A 17,064-nucleotide genomic window follows, 5' to 3' on the forward strand; every position below is an offset into this window, starting at 1 on the left:
CCCTCTAACGATGTTTGTGGTTTGACACGTTCAAGGATCGTCTTGTTTGTGACCATTGCCGTCCATGGTGTTCGCAGCAATCGTCTCCAACACCAAAGTTCAAAAGCATCGATCCTCCTTCTGTCGGCCTTCTTGAGCGTCCAGCTTTCGCAGGCGTATGTGGAAATCGGAAAAACGATTGCATTGATTATGTGAGTCTTTGTTGCTATGCTGATGTCATTGCTCTTCCATATTTTTGCCATTCCCTGCATTGCGCTGCGCCCAAGTGCGATTCTGCGTTTGATTTCTGGTCCCGATTCGCCACCTCGGTCGATCTTGGATCCAAGGAAGAGGAAATCTTGGACTGATTCGATTTCTTCATTGTCAATTGTCAAGTGGAGTGTACCATTGCCTGCTGTTGTCATTACCTTTGTTTACATACTGTAAATAGTTTTACAATTATCTGAAGCTCAATGATCAATTGAGCACTTTTTTATTAACTCGCAAAACAGGAACAAAACAAAAAGTTTAAGCAAACATCTTTTAAACATTTGCATAAAAAGGCTAGCAAATGAATGAACCCACTATGCCACCTAGACCACACACTTTTTGTTATGAATTGCATTGTCTTGCAATGAGAAGTGTCGAATGTTGGATATGTTACAATAGATTCAGTATGGTCCTGAATGGAGCATTTGTCTTGAGAGGGATCTTTTATATTGGAGTAGTGGTAAACTACCTTGAAACAAAAGATGATGCATTTTTCTAATTTAAATCATAAAGTGTCTAGACAATCTGGCATCTTCGTTCCTTCTTACAGTTGAATATTTCTTCAAAGTAAAGCAAGCCGCAATCTGTATGGGAGCAGCAGCTGAATTCTGGTATCAGAAGGATATCAATTATCACACCATCGACAACCTTTGTTGTTCCTGCAATGGTTGTGATGGGGAGTGCATGGGATGCATTTCTCATTAAGAGGTTTGGAGTCTTCTCTACACTCCAGTGGAACATATTAGCCTGTCTGAGCCTGCAGAAACCGTTTGCCGAGTCAAGTAAGCAAATACGGCTGGTCCAGTATTTATACAATAGAACATTTAAAGTGACGACACCTTTTCAAGAACAAAAAGTGGTTGGTTTATAAATGTTTTATCTGTTGTCAAATATTGGCCGAGGTGTTAAATGACCACTTATTTTCTAATTGAAAAAAGGCATTCATTTGTATTGCTGTCGAAATAGTTTCAAACAGTTTTGGTTCATTGTGTTTCGGTGAAAAATATAACATATTGTTGGGTCCAGCCTGTTTGCCTTTCACTGTTCTGCAGAGCGGGATGGAATGACGGTTTTTGATTGCAACAGAAAACAAGTGGTTTGTGTTTGATTGTACTGGGGCGTTTTTCTACTGTGCAATATTTTGAAAATGATCCCCAGATAACTAGTACAGTACACAATAAATTGCTTTTGCATTTTGAAAGTCAAAATGACCATGTTATGACTTGAAACTTTTCAATAGCAAAAATACTGGTATCCAGACAAAAAAAGCTCCTAAATACAATCAGAATTTTGAAATCCATGTTTGTTCCAATGTTACTGATTATAGTCCTTTTTATATGAAATTCATTTGTGAGACAATGCCACTATAAAGGCATAATTGCCGTGGTAATGAAAAAGCTGGCTGCATAATGCACATTCCATGCCAAATTCAAAGGAATCTGGGCGCTTGTGGTTCACCTTAATCTGATTCAAAATCTGACTAGATTCCAGAGGGTTGCATGTAGATTAAGTGTTGGCATCGTATCCTCTAGTTTGCAAGCTGCAATTATAATAGTCAAGCCATCATTATAAAAACAAATGCTAGTTGGGGAGAAGGTTTTCTTAGTTTGTAACTTGCACACCTGCTTTTAACAAAGTGCAAGAGTAAACCTTTAAGCTGTGTACAGGTTTGCTTAGTTTGAAGATGTTTGTTTCCTATTTTGTACACACTGATCTGTTTTTACTGTAAATACAAATGTGCAGAAACATTTGGGACAGGACTAAAATGCAGAGTAGGGCAGGAAACCAGCTTGTATTTATTTATTCCAGCCTAAGTGAGTGTAAAAGTGGAACTGAGTGTGAGGCCATTACCATAGCCTTGTTAGACATGTTGCTTGTGATCCATTTATCACAGAGATCACACCTGATTAAATTGTGAAATTGTTTTGAAGGTCTCTGGTGTCTTGCTGAGCTGACTTTTAAATATAAACTATAAAAAAGTAAATTTTTACTTTATATAGCAATGTTTTAAACTGGACAAAAGGATGGAGATTAATAATACATTTTAGGAGTGCAGTTTATTTAAGTAGGTATTGTTTGCACAGTGCAGTGACAGGGTGTGCCATCTGAGTCTCCCAGGGTATGTGCTGGTTCAGGTTATTGTGTGCTCTGGATTAGGCTTCATAAACACTGGGCTGTTTTTAATATGCTGGACATAAAATAATAACCTGTTTTTTTTTACAATGTGTTTTATAGTATTGTCCTTCAAAACATCTGATGAAAACATATTTTGTGGATTTGATGCCAGGATTTGATTTCTTATTGGCGCTCTCTCAAAAGAATTGGGGGGGGGGACATAATTTTTATGATGTAGATGGATAACATGCCATTTATTGTTCTGGAGAGATTAATAGTTTGCCAAAATGTCTGGATGTTAAGGAGTGATAAACCTGGCTTCTAAAATAAGTGATCTGAACTTCTCATTAGTGCTCTCACTGGCCCCCCTATCATTATCGTGCTGTGCTTGTCCATCACAGTTAAAATGATTTTATTTCTTTTAGGGGTCTATTTTAATGATCTAAACTCCTCCACTCTTTTCTCTTTGTTAATACACCTGGGGTTTTCACCTAGGGTTATTCTAAAGATCTCCATACTGTACTCAATACTATGTACAGTAACAACAGAGTGAAATTAGGTCTATAAAATATCAGGTTTATAAAAGTTAGGGTCCGCCACAGTTAAAATCATTTAAATAGTGTATTTGCTTAAATAGGAGCTCATAACGTACCATAAAAATAGCCTTCATACAGCTTCCGTGCCAGTAAGTCTCGGTTAGCACATCTTAAAGTTAATAGTGGGCAAGCCTGACTGCCTGTCTGTGAGCTTGGTAAATGCTGAAGGCTGTTGGCGCATTGTCAGCGTGGATCCATGAAAACTCTGCATGTCATTCAGCCGCAGGTTCTGTGACTGTGAGAGAAGCTTCACCTCACATCGTCCCTGAGTAGCGGCTGATTGAAAACACATGGAGCAACTTGCTGATTCGAGTCCCAGTTGCTGAGGAAGTCATAGAAAAGTTTCCTGGCCCAGATAGATCTTTTTTGATTGTTTTTTTTAAGTGCGGGCCCAGGGTAACAGGAGATGACACAGAGATTGGACAAGTAGAAGATGAAAACTGGCTCTACAAGGGAAAAACAGCAGATGGGGAGCACTTCTGTGAAGCCCAGTGGGTCAGAAAATGACAAGTAATCCACCAGAACATGGATTTGACGCTCTACCACATCTTAATTGCATGATAAATAAGACAAAAGCAGTTTTCATCCCAATGGGGTTCACAGCTCGAAAGATACAGGGCAGATCTGGGGTTGACCCCCTTGACCTGTTCATTATTTGAGTGTAAGAGAACATATTGGTGCTCATGGTGGTGGGAAGAATTCCAAAAATGGCAATTCAGTTTTTGACTGTTTTTGGTCTTTGAGATTATTCAACTGCTAAGAGCTAGACAAGACTAGATGGGCCGAATGGCCTCCTTTCATTAATAAATTGTTATGTTCTTTTGCATGATGTAACATTTTTATTAAGGCAATTAACCAATTGAACTGGATTGGTTTGGCTTCAGTTTCAATTGTTAATGCTTTTGGGTACTGGTCCTAATATATATATTGTTTCTGTCATCATGAAGCCAGATTAAGTCTTTCTTCCACACCACTCTAAATTTTCATCTTCATTTTTTTCATAATTTCTTTCTTTAACATTATTGATTCCAACACTTTACTTTTGGCTTATTGGTGCAGTCGGTTGCTTAGTTGTATAAAAAAAAAAGGAATTGTAAAATATTGCCATGTCGAGGTAATGAGTCTTACCAGCAGCACTTGAATACATAGTCTCAGATTCTGACTGTACAACAAATATGACATGCGGCGAGAAAGTTGGGACTAGTTCAATTAAGCCGTTATCCACCTAGTTGGGCCTGTGGTACTTCATAACTGGCTGCTGGGCCATGGTTAATGTCTAACCCTGCTTCCCTTTATCACCTTATCTTTCGTTTGTTCTGCCCTGGCAGGTCAGATTGCACTAATCTGCTGAGCTTTCCTTAAGTTCACTTTGTATTTTTTATATGAATTCCAAATCTGCCACAATAGATGCAAAGAAAATGACAGAATCTCTGCTTCTTGAGTGGCATTCTTCCAACGTTGTAAACCTCTTACCAGACGAAATGTCTACCAATCATTCTTCTGTCTCAGAGTCGAGTCTGTCATTCAAGGTTTGGCTTTCAAGCACTGTCACCCTGTATCTGAATAAAAAGCACAGACTCCCTTCTCAGCTCTCAGTGCTATACCCTGTTGATCACGGACATGCCCCATTCTCCAGTCTCTAGCACTGTGAGCTCTGTGTGAAGTGGATGATAAACATGCACAGATTGTGTGAGTCCCGGTGCTGGTGTGCGAGAGTAAAATCACCAGTGCTTCTCTACACAGTGGCCTGTTCAGGATCACTGGGTCTGCGGCTCGCTGGAAGGGTGAAAGGTATTATTCCCCTGGTTTAAAGGGGGCCTCAGACACCAATGAGTAAACCACACATAAAGGAAACAGTTCAGGGAATACCACTGGCTTGTTAAAGACCTAATGTGATTGTTATTATTGATCAACATTATTAAAACAAAGAAGCGTCATTTTACAGAAATACAAACCAGTGTGTGGCGCGCCCCGTCGCTTTGACTAAAATTAAAGTGAAATAAAGAGAGATGATGTGCCATCAATTTCCAATTGTTCTGCTATTTCTTGCCATGTGGTGTCCTTCTTTTTATTGTCTTTATAATTACGGACACTGGCATCATAAAGAACATTATTTTTTCGACTTTAATAATTCGATTCTCATTGACTTCCATTTTTGTATTATTTCTGTGGTAATCTCTGCAGTCACAGTCTGACAGGAACTACCTTTTGACCTCATTAATTATTGGTCCATTGCGACGTGAATAGCGCTTGGCATGAATAAAAATAAAACCAATTTATTTCTAAATTTTCTCGCTTCGTTTGCGGCACTTGCTTCATATACCTGATACCTGATTACAGGATTCTAGCCTGGTAATGGATTGGAACAAAGCATTACATATTCACTTTGCAAACTTCTCGACTTCTTTCTTACTCAAGTCAGTTGTTAAAACCAGCTGTTATGGCAGATTTGGGCTGAATCAAAAATGCAAAGTAAATTTGAATTGTAAATTGTAATAGATGCCAGGGCGGGGCCAATGGAAGATAAGGTGATAAAGAGAAGCCTTAGGAAATGAAACCGAAGCCAAACCAGTCTAGTTCAGTTGGTTAATTCAATTGCCCTAATACAAAGTACTGCTTTAGATCATGGTAAAACTGAAAGGAACCCATGTAACGATTTAAGATAATTTACGAGTGAGAGGAGGCCATTTGGACCCTCTATCCTTGTCTGGTTCCTACAGTATTAGTCGCTTTAAATAATCTCAAAACTGCCAAGTTGGGTCTTAAGGAATTCAGCATTAACAACATGACTGGGTAACCTGGAAATGCAGGCGTGGTAAGATGGTATATGAATGGTATAGGTTAACTTTGTTAAAACACAATTAAAACATGAAATGCACCCTTGAAATGTACTATGGGGATTCCACTACAAGGCTCAGCCCTCTATTCCATTCCCTCCATCAGTTCCAGTTTGCAGACCTGCATTCAATTAGAAACTGGAGCTCAAAAGGTGGAATTATGTGCCGTTGATCTGATTGATGCTCCAGAAGTTTAAGGTCTTTGACCTCCAGTTTAATGGCATCTCTTCCTGTATTGAGCCGTGCTGTGCGCTCACTCATCCTACGAATGCTTTACTTTTCATTCGCCAGGACAGAACAATGCGCATATTGAAAATGAGGGGCTTCTTTAGATTATGTTTCGATTTGGAATGGATCACTTTTCACCTAGTATTGGAAAAAAAACCCTCTTGTGCACCCTTTGATTTTAATAGCATTCTCACTACTACATATTGCCAAATCTCTTTCTAACTACAGTCACAATTGTTTTTGGAATGCAACAAAAGTCAATGTACTCCAAAATACTGTATGTCTCTATTCAATCTTTTAGAATGTTGCATTACTTGAGACCATTCAATTACCTCTCAGCCCTGAAATAAGGAGTTAACTTCTCACCTTCAGTCATGGAAATCAGGAAAAAAAAGAAAAAAAACAATATCTCAGTATGTCCCCACAGCAGTGTGAAACCCTGAACGTAGTCACGCACAACCAAAATTTACATCAGACAATATGCCTATTGCTTTTCCTTTTTTTTTTTTTTTGTTGTGTTTTTTTAAATATAATTTTCTTTCAATTTTAATTTTATTGGATTTTTTTGTTGTACACATGCTTATGAAATTTTATTTGAAGAAGTCTTTCTTTGTAATAAATGCAGTTTTGGCCTTCCTGATTTCCGTTTTCCAGCTCAGAATGTCTGAAAATGCACTACACAGTCGTGACTGTCAACCTGGGCTGAACATTTAAACTCCCTGCTGAAAATGAAGCACACAGTAGCCTGACGTTTCAGCTGCTGGGCTTTCCACAGGAAGACGTGTTGTCTCTTGATAGCTGGGGCTAAAATGTGCAGCAACTTGAGAGGGAGCTCAGTTTAATGAGACATTTTTAGAAATAAATACATACATTTTTGTAATTGAGCTTTTGAAATATTCATCTATTAAAAGACTAGTGTTGATGCCCTAAGGAGTTCATTTCATCAGCCTACAAGCTGCCAGAATAAGACACAGCTGGATTTTTTTAAGGCAATTCTGGTAAAGAGTGATTCAGTGAAGTTGTGGCTCTACTTGCCCAGAGCATATTTAGAATGAGATTAGCACCCAACCATTGTGGGATCACACCTCTACAAGGTAGTTCCAAAAAACATGACTGGCTTGATTATCAAGGCAACTATGGGACTAGGATTTATAGATCTTTTTTATTGCAACCACTTATCTGGATATGCATAACTGGCAGCTATCCACTTACTAAGAGAGACCTAATGATGTGCAGTTGACAGGTATTTACTGGAGCCTCCAAGAAGCTCTCTTCTGTATTTACAGGGTGTCAAAAACTGTCAGCTGTATAAAACAGATTCCAGCTGACGGGTGTAACAGTTTCTCCAGGGTGTCTTCAGGCTGGAATGCTCCTGAATAGCACAAGGTGATCCAGCAGCCTCAGGGTACTGTGTTATTTATCCAGCTGGCCGTTCATGATACTAACAGCTGTTTGGTTTGGATTGCTAGTTAATACAGTTGAAGAGATTTTGAGATTGTGCCTGGTTTTCAGGCAAACCGTTAAACAACCATTTGATCTTACTATGCGTCATACAAGTAGCCCATCAGGACATTTACATGTACTGTCATTCTATTCTATCGAGACCTGCATATTGTGATATGTGTTGTTTCACCACAGTGGTGCATAGGTACACCTTATCTACTACCTACATCTACAGTATGTCCATATACTGGGTGACAGCGTTATATATTCACAACTCGGTATAAGGTCAGGGGCCAGCCCTGCCTAATTTGATACAATAAAACCACCACAAACAGTCTCAATCAGTACATTGATGAGGGCACTAGACAGAACATTTTGTCCACTTGACTTCATCTCTGATACGTTGGACCTTTTTAAAATGCTTTCGACTAGGGAGACTGTATATTTACACAAGGGGTATAAACAGTGCCTGCTTTGAGAACAAGTGGACTATAAATCTTTCAGCCTGGGGAAATTGTGCAGTTTCTGGCAATACCAACTTGTAAGATTATATCTGATTTATAGTTTGCGGTGTATATCTGAAATACCTTTATAAAGCAGTGTTGTAATCAATTGTGTTTAGGTTTTATATTTCAGAATGATGTCAGTTTCCAGTGGTGTGTGCAGGAGCAAGATTAGTGGCTAGCACACTGTGTGGTTTAACTGGACACACATCCCCAGCTCCGGTCTAGCTGACACATGAGTGGCAGTTGGGTGGGTGGTATCTCTCCTGTTGCTATGAGATACTGCAACATTCTTTCCTGTCCATTTCTTCACAGTGAGTTGTAGGCTTCAGTATTGTAAAGAGTCTACTTGTTTTTTTTAAGAAGCAAAAGCTTCAAGTCTCCCTTGAGTAATAGTTTGGTGTTCATTAAACTAGGCTGTTGTAAATGAACCCAATTAAAGTCTATATAAACAGCTTAGAACATGGACTGTTTATAAAACAACACAGGACAGGCTGTCCATGCCCTTTGCAAGACATTCAAACAAAAGTGGTCTATTTGTTCATACCTGCAGTTTGTTATGGGTTAGAGTCTAGTATGCGTTTGGGCTTTGGTGTCTTAGCTGCAGGGTTGAGTGCTTCACACACAGCCCTAATTATGAGTATGGGCATTGACTAGCTGGGAGAGGCCAAAACAATCCAAGAGTGCTAAAAAATCTACAGCCAGAAGGGAGTGCTGGGAATCAATATGAACAATAAAATCGCCCAAAATTAAAATCCTGTTAAATTTAAAAATTGTTATCCTTCAACTCTGTCCTTTTTATATGCACTCTTCTCTCATGGTCAATATTCCAGTGCTGTTGGCTGTCTTCGAGAAACTGAACCAGTTTTGCTGTCGGATGTTTGTATTTTTTGGGTTTTTTTTTTAAAGATTTAAATGTGTTACAATTCAAACCGGTACCAATGGTCTAGCTGCAGTGAGACCATGTGGTCCACAGCAGAGATACCAGTATGCTGCAGTCTATTGTATCTACATAGCATTGTTTTTGAAATATTTGCACATCCTAAAAAATAAGTGAAGAACTAATCAATGTTGAGCTCGATTAAAACAAAGGGGACCTGCAATAATGTTAACGCTAGTAATGTTAGGGACAAAAGAACATCTGGGTTTGGGGGTTAGATTTAATTTGAGGAATAGTATTCCAGAGTACTTGGGCACAGTGGTTGGTATGAATCTTGTTTCGGTTCAGAAGGCTGGGGTCGAGGCAGGAGAGGGCTGTCTGTTTGTGGATGCCACCCATCTCTTACTCTACCCCTCCTTCCTGCTCCTTTTCTTCCTTCTTATCCTGTTTTCCACATGATCGATTGTTTATCTGGAAAACTGCCGTTCTGTGAACCTAGTGCCCTTATAAGGACAAAGAGTGTTTGCGTATTTAGGGGGAGAGAGGGGGTAGCTGAGAAAAGATCCCATGCGCTTTTATTTCAGTCCTCCTTCAATCCAAATAGTGCTTATCCTTCAATAGTTTTCCTGGACCATCTGCTAAAGCATTGCCCACTTGTCCTTTATACCCACCTCCCCCCTCTAAATATTGATTTAAATGATGCAAGACTATAGATCGTTCCAGTGGAACACATTCTGGGAAGATTTTATCACCATTAGTGGTTGTTGATGCTTAAACCACATGTAATGGAGAAAGCAGTTTGAAGTAGGTGTCATCTGCATACAAAAGAAGAACTGGAACTAATCCTGACGGAATTGGAATTAAAAAAGGAATTGGAATTGCCCCCGCCCTGATAAGTCATTGATGTATAAGGTCGAGTATGCCCTGTTTGTCCAGTTGGGTTGGAATAACCCATAATGAACTGTATACCAAACAGAATCAACCTCAGATCATTAGCTGCTTTTTAAATGGTGTTGCACAGGATGCCTAAAATGTGTTGGTCTTGAAATAACAAGTTGACTGGACTCCTAATGCTCGGCATGCTGTTGGTTAAGGCTGCAGCACTACATTTTACAGACGCCCACTGCAGTCTAATGATGACTTCACGTGGGTGGTGGAATCCAGCTATTTCATTTGATGCAATTCAGTAATTAAAACTGAGATCAACAGACCCTTATTTCAGAAGGGCCACATGGCAAGAACTGAGCACACAATACAGAAGCAGGGTTCTATTGTGGAGCCAGGACAAGAGTAAGTGGGTGTCTATCTCGAGGCCTCGGATTCCACTGACTCAAGCAGGGAGTTTTATTGTCAGAACTGTGCAGCATCTGTCTTTTTAAAATGTGTTTTTGATGATTGTCAATTTTTTTTATTTTACACAAAATAAAAACAAACAAAACAAAATCCTTTTCGGAACACTTATTAAACATTTACAAATTCCCTAAACTGGATGGATACGCCTCTTACCAGTTAAAAACACTTGTTTTCACACCGTCGACAAGGTTAAAAACAAAAGCACACAGTTTTTTAATCTTTGTTTTTTTTTTATTTGGCTTCTCCTTCGCCAGCCCTGACTGCAAGGTTCTCCCACAGGGCCGATGAAGGAGAAGCCAAATAAAAAAAAAAAGAGAGGTACTGGGCTTCATTAAATTAACTTGCAGCCAGGTGCTTCAAATTGAAAATGAGCACCTGGCTGCAAGTTAATTGAAAAGGAGCCAGGTGACTCCCCTCTGACTCCCGATAACTGTGGTAGTCCTACAGTTCCCTCTAGACTGCAACTTTTCTACTTGTTTTCCCCTCATCTGCCACACTATTGGGCACAGTAAATTGAAACTGAGACAGATGGCATAGCTTGCAGTACTAAATCACGGGACAGACATCTGCTGTAGGCTGGAAAATATTATTGTAATTTTGTTTTGTTTTTTTGCATAATTTTTACATTAAAAATCAATTGAATATCTGTGTGCCAACCAACAAGCAAAACAGTACATCAATAATATTACTTTAATTTTTTTGTAGACACAAATACGTAGAGTCCAATACGCTGTACATGGACCTGGTGGTCAGAAACAGATGCACACAGGCTTAATCCAATTTACCATGGTGAAAGAAAAACATCCATTACATAATTGAACCCTTAATTGAACTACTAATTTTCCTAATCTGAGCTTTTTAATTATTTTAAACAGATGGAGATCTCAAGTTAGGTATAACATTGTATAAGGAATTACATTCTCCAAATTTTTACAAGCTACACTATTTAAAAAGTCAAATTAAGCTAATTAAGTTCAATTAAGGGTTCAAGTACCGACCGTAAGTAATTGAGAGCTTGGTTGGAACAAAAACCAGCAGGGCAGTGGTCCCCCAGGACCAGGATTGAGAACCACTGTACTATACAGTAATCCCCTTTTGAATCTCTGCAACAGCACCAGTCTCACATTTGTTTCCACTGTCCAGTATTGCTGTGCTCTGAAGCGTTCTTCTTGGCTACATGATTAACAATACTTTACTTCCAACATGAAGTAAGGTGAAGATCTTTACCAGTAACTCGTGCTAATTAAGTGTTGGGTGAGAAAGGCCCAACTAAAGTACAATATATTCTCCTGTTTTACTAGCAGTGTTTTACAAACCATCCCACATGATCAAGACCTGCAGGAAGATGCCATTGAATGCTTCTTTGGATGACCAAAACCACCCTGTCACTAAATTGTAGAACCAAAATAAGAATGTTAGCATTTGTGGTACACAGGTAAGTTAGCAGTTAAATTGGACCTCACAAACTTTGCTAAAGTCAATGGCATTTGGCATGGGTGGTTGGGGGGTGGGGGTATTTTATGTAAGTGCATTAATACTTTTTGAATTCACCAGTTATTTGTCATAGTTTTTTTGTAAGTAAGTGCAGACACACACACGGGTCTTTGGCAGCAGTGTAAGTGTTGAGTGTTCAGCAACCCTAACTGTCTCTCTTTGAGCAGCAGTTCATTTCTCCGATATCAGGGAAGCACTTCCCTACTGTTATCTCGGCTCAGCCGATACACTATCAGAGCTGGGTATTTCCTGAACTGAACACTCAGGTTTTTGTCAGGAATTGGAAAAGATCCGCTCTGACTTGCCTTGAGAGATTTTTTTTAAGTTTTATTTTTAAACACAATTTTGTATTTTATTCAGCCTCATTTATTTATTTAATTATTTGATTTTCTTTTAAAATTGCATTCATGGTACGCATTTGATTTACGCAGTACAGTAATATGTTGACAGGAAGTTTGATTTTACAAATTAAAAGAAATCTTCCATTGCTTTTTTATTATTATTATTATTATTATTATTATTATTATTATTATTATTATTATTATTATTAATAGAACTTCTGCTCCTATATCACTTACTGTAAAGTGTATTCTTCCTCTATACCATAACCACTCTTTTCAGACATATCCCATTCAAGGCTCTTAATAAGGCTGAAAAGACTTCAAGGACACTAGTCTTTTATAGGAGTAATAGCCAGACCAAACGCTCTCTGGTTAAACCGGTACTTTGTCTGCTTCTATTTTATCCAGTTGGTAGTTTTAGTAAATTAAACTTCTTTAAGTCTTTTATTTGGGCTCCCTGGTCATTCTTCAGCTTCTTTTTGCCCAAAAAACTGCTCAGCTCAACAGTAAAGATGGGCTACAGTTAGTGAGATTTGAAACCTGCAGTCAGTTTGACCTAAATATAATCGACAGTTTCTGGAAACCGGTTCTGGCTTGCCTAAACCTCATGCAGACTTATTTTATTAGCAGCCCCTCACTGAGGGCACTCTGTGTAGCAGACCGCCGTTGGCAGGAATGTGTTGGCCTTTTGTTTGGCCTGTTTTCCCTCACTGAATGACTGGGTTCTAACGGTATCCTTGACTCCTGTGATCTGGAGTGGAAGGCGTGTATTTACCTTTTTGTGCAGCCAGCCTGCCGTTTCACAGAGGCTGTAGGCTTTGGCACGGCCCCAGCCCTGAACAGCCAACACTGTTGTTTCCCTTCAACCGATCTGTGGGGCTCAAAGGTGCTGCCCAGGGGGCTGGAACTTGTTTGAATCTCTGACAGCTGATAGGTCAGGGTTCGTGTTTGAACTTGGGATAGATCTTTCCAGCAGGTTCTTTTCTTTTTTTTCTGAGAAACAGGAGTTAAGTCTTGCATTGCCAGGAGAGGCATTGTAGTTACTATAGTTATAGTTCTGTGAATAGGGCCCAGTGGCAGTATTTCCTGGTTTGAAAGGACAAGGGTGTATAATGGGAATTTTGCATACTGTTGATTCTCCCATTTGCGCATTTTTCCACCTTTTAAACAATATGACCTTTCAATATCTATATGTTAACATTGCATCTCACAGTGCTAAACACAAACTAGTTTAAAGTTGGCGCCTGCAGTAACAAATGATAGTAGTGGTGATACATGGGATCCAATGCACGTTGGAAAAATAATGTATAGTAGCAGAATATACTCTGTGGTATATATGAAGCAAGCTCATTTCACAAAATATACCCTATGGTTGTCCCATTAAAGAGGAAACCATTTCCTTAGCAAATATTTCATTTTGGCCGTCACTGTAGGCAGAATTCCTGTCTTGCAGACCCTTTTTCATTGTTTTTTTGGTGGAATACTGTACATTCCTATGCTAAAAAATAACATTTTCTTCAAACTTTTTGAAAATGGGCAGAAATGTCAACAGGTTTAAAAAGGGGAAGTATATTTATTAGGATGGCCGTTTTGCTGAACATCAACAAAATGTTATCTGCAACTTTGTCAGTAAATGGTGACATTTGAATTGAAGTGTGTGTGGTGTTTGTGTTCAGGGAAGTGTCTTATGGAGGGTACTGTTTGTTTATTTGGTACTGGCTTTGGAAACTGGCAGATTTCTGTGCCTTCAGTGGTGTGAATGAGTTGTTACTGTAGCTGACAGTGGGCTGTGTATTTGTGTTCCTGTACACGCTACAGTGGGTATGTTTAGACTAGGGTTGGCTGTTATCAATGGGACTGCATGTACACTGCTTACAAGCATGATATTCAGGCTTAATGGGCCAGGTAGCATTCCCTTGCCTTAGTGGAATAACATATTTAGTTGTTTTAACAAAATATGAATCTTTGATCACTTACATACAACAGGGGTTCTCACAACATTGCTAGTATATTTTTTGAAATGCATAGATATAGAGTTTTACAGTATAAACAGGAAATACAGGTATAGATGAGCTTTCAGCACGTATGGCATTATACATTAAGTATAAAGAATGTGTTCAACCTTAGTGCCAGTTAGTGAAGAAGGCCAAGGAAGACCCACTAAAGCTGTGACCTTGTTGGAGATATCTGGATAAACAGACCCACATTTTCATTATTTCAGTGGTTTCCGCTCTGAAGCCAAAATTGTAACTCAAACCGCTTCGGGGGCAGGGCCTTGTTTTGTAAAGACACCGGTATAATCCTGCTTGTAATGGGTTGTTTACACAGCACACAAAAACATGTAGTCAGTTGATCTAAACACAAAGATCCTCATACATGAAATCATTCAGAAGGGATGATGACTGTCTCCTAATAGTAAACGGGATCTTTGCTGGTGTATTTGTTTCTGTAACAAGGGAGTTTTGTATTGATTTGGATGGAGATGGTGTAAACATCCACCATTGTGTACTGTAGATCAATTGAATATACTTACCAGATTACATAAGGAATCAGAGCAGAACAGTGGGTAATAAATCCCGATTTGGCTGAATGCTGACAACAGTCTGTTAAATAAAGCGTCACGGTGTTGAAGTTTTTGTGGTTTCATGTACAGTGCAATGTGTCCTGAATGTCAGGCTACTTCTATCCAGACCACCGGGCCTTTTCTGTCATCTTACCTTTCTCCTGGAAGATGTTGGAATGCCAGGAATTGATTTTCATTAGAAATCATCCTCTTTTTTTAACACTGACTTCTGTGCTCTCGTCCTTCTCTGCCCTTTTATAGTCAAAGCAGCCAATCCTCTTGGCAATGTGCAGGAAGTGTCTATTTTCTTAACAGGGCCATTACTCTAGCAGTGTAGAACCTCCTCCCTCTTCAGAGTGGGGTCAGTGTGTGGGCAGAGGGGAGGATGAACTGCTGTCAGGACACTGCCCAAACCCCAGCTTTACAGATAACCTGGGGGCTGCAGGCTGGAGTGATTTTAAGGAAGTATGCCCTGCTTTAGAGCTCAGCTGACCTGCAGTACCTCCTGTGGGTTTGTTCTCCCAATATAACAGCATTTCATTGTGTTGAGTTGCTAGGGAGTAATTAACAGCTGGTGGCACGCTGCTTTTCCAGGCTGTTTTCCACTTTTGCTCTTTGCTTGTTCATTAGTGTTTTGGACACGGTACAGTGATGTTGTAATGCCTAGTGGTACAGTAGTAAAATGAACTTGGTAGCAGTTTAGTCAAGCAACAAGTGAGTACTTACTTTCATCTAGTGCTCTTACTGTTGTTCAGTACATTTATTTTAATGAAATTTCACAGTAGTGTATCAGCTTTATTTTAAGTGATACATAAACAGCTGAACATATTTCATTTAAAAGCAATAGCAATTCTGCTTTTGTTTTGCTGTGAATGCTAACAACTATCTGGTTAATTATGTAAAGCTGGTGTTTATTAACCTGTATCAGTACTACACTATATTAAACAGACGTATTGGTATTGCACTAACCAAATGTTAATGGTAGGAATGTGTTGGACCAAATCTGTTGTGAAAATCTGGGAAAACAAACCTATAGCTGTAAAAAATAAATAAATAAATAAATAAAGTGAAAAATCCCTGTAAAAATAGAAGATTAAAGACCTGTGTTTGAAAATATGGCTGTACTTTGTGGAGTGGTACTACTGCAGTGCAAATGAAGTATAGCAGTGTTACAGAAAGGATTCTAAATGCTATATAAAAACCAAGTCAGAATCTGCAATGTATGTAACAATGTAGTTTTTCAAAACATGGCTTTGTGCGGAACACAAGAGAATATTTTGGGGTAAAAAAAAAAAAATGTTTCCTAGAAGAAAAGGGTACCTTTTGTGGTTCTAAGGTTAAACAGTGTTTAATTTCGTACTAGACACGCCTGGAAAAATGAGATAATAGTTGACTGTTGGAAGTATAAAACTGCAACATCTGTTTTTTTCAAATGTGCTTATTTTTAGTCAACCTCAACCATATTAGGCAAAGTCAATTCAAACTGGGAAAGTTGAGTCAGCCTGGAACAAGCAGTGCAGTGTAAACCACTCACACGTGTGCATCTGACGGATGCCATTAAAGCTGAAGTCATGTAGATCTTAATAAAAGAACAATTCAGTGTGCAGCGGCTCCTAAACAAGGAAACCAGCTGTAATAAATAAATAAATAAATAAATAAATAAATAAACAGACACCTTCTAAAAAACAACAACTGCCTGCGGTCGTGTCCTCAGGTGTCCTGTATCAGTGTCACCCCTGTGCCTTTTGTCTCTGTGGGCCAGATGAGGACACAAGTGAAGCAAGCTGGGGAGTCCACACCCTTGTTAAAGTTTACCACGGTATTTTTTGCAGCTTTACATGCATTTCCCCCATACTATTCATTTACCATGGGTTACCCTGGTTTGCCATGTTTATTAACATGCTTTACCTTAACTCGCTTGTCTTTACAATGCTTACCTATGCTTTACCTTGCTTTCACTGTGCTTTATTACCCTTTGCTGTGCTTTTACTGTGGTAAACTTTTGTAAGGGAACGGACAGGGGCGGCCAGCATCACGAGTGCTTCCTGTCACAGCTTTGCAGGTGTGGGCCTCAAGCAGAGAATGGGCAAACCTGCGCTTCTTTTTATGGTGTTATCATTTTGTAAATGGGTCTTATTTTCACTAGATGCTTCCTCGTTTCACTTGTCACTTTAGCTATGTATTAACCCAGGCTTCCAGAGGAGAAAGTCTTCAGATGCAAGTGAGTGGCAATTTGCCTAGTGTGTGCTTGAGAGAAGACCGCAATTGGAGAGCTGTAAGGGTCAGGCTTGCGTTGTTCCACTTCTTTCATGAGCAATACATTTACAAAAACAAAAATATATATTTAAATTGAGGATGGGTTGGGTTGAGGGGCGCAGTAATAATGTGCATATACCTCTTTTCCCCAACAGGGGTCATACATGTCATAACCAATCACAACCTGTTACCTGCACACACTTTAA

At 39.2% G+C, this 17,064-nt stretch overlaps 1 protein-coding gene across 6 annotated transcripts in view; it reads left to right on the plus strand.

The window, feature by feature from the left end:
• LOC121297153 (smoothelin-like) overlaps positions 1 to 17,064 on the plus strand; it is a 78,965-nt gene that overhangs the window by 11,387 nt on the left and 50,514 nt on the right. The window lies entirely within an intron of this gene.

The sequence above is a fragment of the Polyodon spathula genome, chromosome 22 (genome assembly GCF_017654505.1).
Source record: "Polyodon spathula isolate WHYD16114869_AA chromosome 22, ASM1765450v1, whole genome shotgun sequence".
NCBI classification, from domain to species: Eukaryota; Metazoa; Chordata; class Actinopteri; order Acipenseriformes; family Polyodontidae; genus Polyodon; species Polyodon spathula.